General features: G+C 41.9%; 1 long non-coding RNA gene across 1 annotated transcript; it reads right to left on the bottom strand.

Annotated features, from left to right (window-relative positions):
• Positions 1-793: 793 nt before the first annotated feature.
• Positions 794-5309, bottom strand: LOC106811144. The gene is made up of 4 exons (XR_001394109.1): positions 5229-5309; positions 4575-4712; positions 1421-1549; positions 794-949 (listed from the first exon to the last, which is right to left on the bottom strand). It is a non-coding gene; the product is annotated as an uncharacterized LOC106811144 (long non-coding RNA).
• Positions 5310-6596: the final 1287 nt, after the last annotated feature.

The raw sequence follows: 6596 nt of genomic DNA, 5'->3' as shown, positions 1-6596 counted from the left end.
ATTTTTCACAGGGTTTTCGTGTATATGCAATGTAACATTATGTCCATTATGCTATCGCTGGTATTGTTACACTCATATATTGTTATTGACATATACATAGCACACATACAAGTGTTATTGTACAATATTCACACAATAATATACATACAAAAAGTTGCTAAACGGATTATATTTATTTATTTCTAACTGCCCACTAAATATAATGTTACAAATATTTAAAAATTATTATGGCATAGTAGGCCTATATATAATTATTATTAGGAAATTGAACTTTTTTAAATAATCTTTTAAATGTAGCGCATACAGTAACGGTTCAACGGCGTGTAGTCTAGCGCCACGAACTATGACAAACTAATTACAGTAACTAAATTTACGGGAAACAACTATATAAGATAAATGATACATATATAATATATAAACCGATATTATGTGTCAAAAACGGGCATAGCCTTACTGAGCACATTGTCAAGAGTAAGATACATAAGAGTAATATTTTATCAGGAGTGGATAATAGAGACTCTATTATCCACTCCTGATTTTATGTATATTTTAGCATCTAATATTGTGTACGCGGTTGCTATTGCACACCGTATATTTTTTAGTCTCATTCAACATTTTCTGCACAAAGCAAGAGAAAATCTTCTCTGATTTCATATAAATGGCGTTGGAGTTTCAATGCATATAGAATTCTGTGGCTTGACAACAAATGTTTTATGCAAGCGCATACGATTTTGTATATTCACAGTCATCCTTTTAATCTTAGCTTTGGCCTTTAATTCATTCCGTGCTTCAAACATCGTGGGGTATTTACAGACACCGCGTTGCAGAAAATCATTAACGGACTGCTTCTCCGTTTGTGGTCATGCCTTTAATCTTGAATTTGCTCTTTCATCGTCCGCTTCAAACATCGTGGTTTTAGTGCTTTGGGTGTCCATAACCGAGTTCGCACCTGCGTTGCGAAAACAAATCAGATAGTATATGAGTCGTGTGTCATTCCGTCATATCATAAGGAGTTAGATAATAAGAGGTTAACACTAGATTAGATAACATTAGATAATGAGTTAGCACTCATTTTTTAACTTCTGAAACTATATCTAGCATGTACGATGATAGAAGATGATTAAGCAAGTCTATACGTTATAGATAATGCATGTGGTGGAATGGTAACGGATCCGGTAATAACATTAGGGACTTGATAGCAGACATTTGAATAAACGTACGACCGTAGCAAACGAGCTACACCCATATATCTCTTGTTATATGCCACAAGGAAGGTTTATTGTTGCCTATATTGACGCAATTACCATATATTCAACCGACTCACACGGGAAATACAGAATAGCAACTTGAGAGCAGCTGTTTGTATTAGAACACACGACCGCAGCAAACAAGCGCATATATCGTTTTCACATCTACTTACACGTCGCCCTTCAGACCGTAGGGACAGTCACACGCAAACGTCGTGTGATTGCAGTGTCCTCCAGCTTTCCTGCACACGCCGCCGTTTTTGCATGGATTCGGTTCGCACGGCTTGATCTCTATCTCGCAACTATACAAAAAAATTAATGAAAAAACACACACCGTTTGCTCGCTATATACTTTGCATCATTACGCGATTGACGCGTTAGCGTTTTAATGCATGTATTATTATTGTAATTGCATAGTAGTCCTGATGAGATCCACTCGATCCCTGCGACGCTGTGTATTATTCACCAGACATTAGTAATTACGTCAGGCTACAAATAGACAGCCGCATATTGTGCCCTAAAATATCGCTAATATGTTATGATTCTGCCTTCATTGCGGTTGCTACAAAGTTAACGAAGCGCCATTTTGCTTTGATGTTTAGTCTGTGTGATTTCCGACTTACCACATAAAGCATCTACGCATTCTATGCGAGATATTAAGTCGCCGTTGACGACGTAACGTTTGCAATGTTCTGCGTTTTTCATATTTAATTTGCGTGTAGCATGTTTTGTTAATTGAATCGACTCCTATACTGTGGTGCATTTCGTGACGCACAGCATGGGTGGTAAGTGTCTGGCATGGGTAGGAGAATGTCATTAGTATCATCAGGGGTAAATAAAGACAAATTATGTAAATTTGTCATTATTCACCCATGTTTGTGATTACAGTTCTTTAGTCCTACGGGTTGTTGGTCCTACGGGTCGTTGGTCCTACGGGTCGCTGGTCCTACGGGTCGTTGGTCCTACGGGTCGCTGGTCCTACGGGTCGTTGGTCCTACGGGTCGTTGGTCCTACGGGTCGCTGGTCCTACGGGTCGTTGGTCCTACGGGTCGTTGGTCCTACGGTGCACGCAGGCACACGTAATTTTTTTCTTTAATAGTTTGTTAATTTAATTTTTAATTTAAAATTTAAATACTTTTATAGTGGTTTCTGTATCGATGTCGATATGCCATCTCTTATTCGTACATATTCTGACGTATGAATCCCGGCCACCGACCCTATTTGATCGACGCATATAAAACTGAAGAACAGGAGACCGGACGCCTGCTCACAATTCGCGTTCAGCGGTGTAATTACCACAGCGCGTGACGCATGGCCGGCGACATCCGAAACCTGCGACATCATCTCGTGTGTCGCACACGCACATTGTGTGCGCGCCTAGTGCCGCAATATACGGACGCTGTGTAGCCCCGAAGTGCTAAGAGCTGTGCGCAGAGAGGTTAGAGGAAGAACACTGGCAATCAGTGTAACCGTAATCTGCGGCCACGCGCGTCGTCGGCCGAGGCGACGCGCGGCAAAGCCCCCATTGCATGAATATTCGATTATGCCGCTCTCGCATCTCCTGCCCTGATGCATTATCGCGGGAGGCTACCGTAGGAAATCCGTTTCGCACAAAAGCGCTGCGTACTGCTTTAGAAGTCGTTGGCCTCATCGACACTATTGTATGTATTATCGTCGAATATCGCCGCGCGGCAACGCCTGATGACGGCGATACGATCCTTCCGTAACTAAAGCTAAACGCGCTTCGTAGAATGTCTCTAGCATGCCGAGCACACGATGGGTAGCGCGTTAACAAACACGGGTGCGTGGTTGGGGGGAGACATCCCACGCTGTCGCTATCGGCCGCAAGGGAATCAACAAGTAGTGGTTAGCGACACCGAGTGAACACACGGAGTTTCGTCCACGCTTCGTTTCCGATCAAACAACCACAAGGTTCCGCACAGAAAACAAATGAACTTGCCCAGTTTAAATTGATATTGGCTAACAACAGATTGTTCTTGCTTGCTGATAATTTAAGGAATTATTGGCATGCTATCAGTCATGTTTTGCTATATATTATTATCGCAGAGTCAATAAGTCGTGCGTAGCAAATAACGTAATGTATTATGATCATGTCTCACCTATATTGTGCTATGTAACCACACAGAACTAAACGCACAGATCGAGGTGGGTCCGCACGTCTCAACGTTCACTTGAAAAATGCCCCGAGTTACGACATGTATCGATCTAAACTTTTAACTAACGTATTTGGAGAGTGAACAATAAAGGGTCGCAGACGTTTAATATTGAACGTGCCTTTCACTTGATGCCCTTCACCTTAATTTCCCAGCTGCTACCCTTTCAGCTGGCTATGGTCTACGGTTGAAAATAGAAACCGTGTATATTGTGGTCGTCACAAACGTCAATAGATTGCTGCAATAGCAAGACGTAGATAACCCCGCCATAGATTACCCTAATGCACGGTCTTCTGTAAATGTTTTCTCGAAATTATATCTACGAAGATGGATGCCACGTACACAGGCGAGTTGAGTGCGCCTTTTAATACTATATAGCAATTAATATAATAATCGCACTTTATTTTTAATAACTTTGAGAGAAATCGGCGACGAACTCCAGCAGTAATGCATCACGCACTATTAGCATTATCCTGCATGCTCTTGCGTGCTGCCACCTTACACAGCTTCAGGCATTCCACGTTACCCTACACGCGCGGCTAGCAGCTCATATTCACCCACACTCAGCCCTTACATTCTCAGCACATATATGCTCGACTCAGCCCTCGAGTCCATTAGATCATATAGTCGTTTAGCGTCACAGCATTTACATGACAATATTGCGTGGATACCATGAACATATCCACACAATACCTATTTGTGATTTTATAGTGTAAACATAACTATACAATATCTATGCGTATATACACTGTGTATTATGTATATGCATCGTGAAGATGTGTATAGAGTGTATAGTATGATCATATCCATATAACATCCACACGCATTTACAATCATATAGATGTGATCAAGATCTCACGATGCATATACGAAGTATTTTATCACGTTTTTATTATTAGCGTGTCTGCGCACGACAGCCCCGCGTACCACACGGTGACCCTGCAATAGCACACACAGGTGACATGCAAATAATAAGTAAACATTGTATATTGGCATTGCCGGGTGTCGTTGTGCGCGGGGCTGTAGCGCCACCGATGTTAGGCGACCGAAGTTTACCTATATATGTGTATAGCTGTATACTGAGTAGCTGTCGGAAAGAGAGAGAGAGAGAGAGAGAGAGAGAGAGAGAGAGAGAGAGAAATAATATATATACCTGTCTCCTAGATGGGTGCAGGGGCAGACACAGGTGGTTTCCGGCTCATATCCACTGTGCCGGTACTGGCGGTTGATTTGGCACACACCTCCGTTGTCGCACGGGTTGTGCTCACAAGGGTCAATATCATCCTCGCACCTGAAAGGATTAATACGACCCTATAGAGCATTGAATTGAAGCCTATTCAATAATCGCCTGTAAATTCGTCTCCATTACAAAGTCGAAGGAGCTACACAAATAATATTCGCGTAATAGTGACCAATTCTGTGTCCAGGGGACATTCGGCGTCAGAATGCTTTACATAAAATACGAAACCTATCTTTTTTGTACTCTATTACAGGAATAAATCTAGACCGTTTTGGGATGTAGATAATGGAGCAACAGTAATGCGTTTCCACAGCATAAAGGTAAGGCGACAGATAAACAACCGCAGGCGACAGAAATTATAACGGGAGAAGGTGAGTGCAATGCGGTCTCTCGTGCGATTCTATATCTATATCTTCTACGGGCGAGATACAGTAACATGCATTACTATTACTGAGTAGGTGTTACCACCTACACATACTTGTAGCGATATAGCTCTGACGTCATACTTAGAGAGAACCTCTAGAGTCTCCGTGCCCTAGTGTCTAATCGATCAATAACCAGCCGTACTTGTATCCGTCATATCCGTAAGTGCACAGACACTCGTACGTGGGTCCGTAGGCACCTTCTGTTGGTTTACACACACCGTTGTTTTGACACGGCTCTCCAGCGCATGGATTGATCTCGCATCTATATGTAAGCATATGGCACAATAAGCATGATACATACGCATAAACGCAAGCATAATGTAAGCATACATTTGAGCATAATACAACAGGAGCATAATAACTGAGCATACACATAAGGATAATACATAGGCATAAATATGAGCACAGTGTGAGCATAAATGTATGTATAATATAACATGAGCATCATAAATAAGCATAAACATCAGCACAAAACATGTATAGATATAAGCATACTGCAGAATATATCAGTCCAAGATCAAACTACATGAAATCTAGAAAACGCAATTTATGCGCATAACGGCTTGTGTGTTGCGCTAGAAGCAAAACGTTCTGTTTATATCACGCAGGTTTGGTTGAAGCATCACAAACATTGGTATCGATCGTGAACAGAAACGTTAAATGAACACCAGACATATGAACTATATAAATTAAACTGTACTTAAACATACAATACTAACACTTTTTTATGTAAGCATTATCATATCAAGCGCGCATAAACTATACAGTGGGCTTCATCGCATGTGTCTTGTTATAGCCATCGACTCTTATTACGTGTGAGAAATCATGTGCGTAACGAAAAATAATTATGACACCATCGCGGGCGTATGTTTCGGAATTATTATGTTTAGGTAATTAAGATGGAGAGGTTACAACGCCTAAACGCCCCTTGCCTCCTATTTACCACCAATTCGTTTTATTAACAGCCACAGCTGCTTAACTCGATAATACGCCTACATTAATTACCGATTGTGATTCGAAATAATCACTGCTTCTCCTAAGCAATCGTGATATTTCACGTACGCACTCACATCTTTCCTGTTATGCCATGTTGACATTCGCAAATGTAGTCGTGGTAACTATGGGGGCTGGGCTTGCATATACCGTCGTGTAGACATGGATTTGGATCACAGGCGTGTTTCTTTTCCTCGCATCTGCACGCAAAAGCGATAGTTAGTGAGAGAGGGAGCGGTAACGTTCGAACATAGTCAGACGCTTGATGCTTTTGATTTTGAAATAGCGTTTGCCCTGAATACTCTCGCGTGCGCGCTCGTGTGTGAACGCGTGAGTGCATACGTACACGCGTGAGTGCACGCGTGTGTTCCTGTGAGTGTGTACGTTATTATAAAATCTTTATTGCATGTAGCATCTAGCTGCGTGTGTGTGTGCGTGCGTTTACGTGCGCTTATGCGTGTGTGTGTGTGTGTGTGTGTGTGTGTGTGTGTGTGTGTGTGTGTGTGTGTGTGTGTGT

Source organism: Priapulus caudatus, unplaced genomic scaffold (genome assembly GCF_000485595.1).
Source record: "Priapulus caudatus unplaced genomic scaffold, Priapulus_caudatus-5.0.1 Scaffold18, whole genome shotgun sequence".
In the NCBI taxonomy this organism is placed as follows: Eukaryota; Metazoa; Priapulida; class Priapulimorpha; order Priapulimorphida; family Priapulidae; genus Priapulus; species Priapulus caudatus.
Note: the sequence above shows the minus strand (reverse complement) of the source record. Positions and strands in the feature narration are given on the sequence as shown.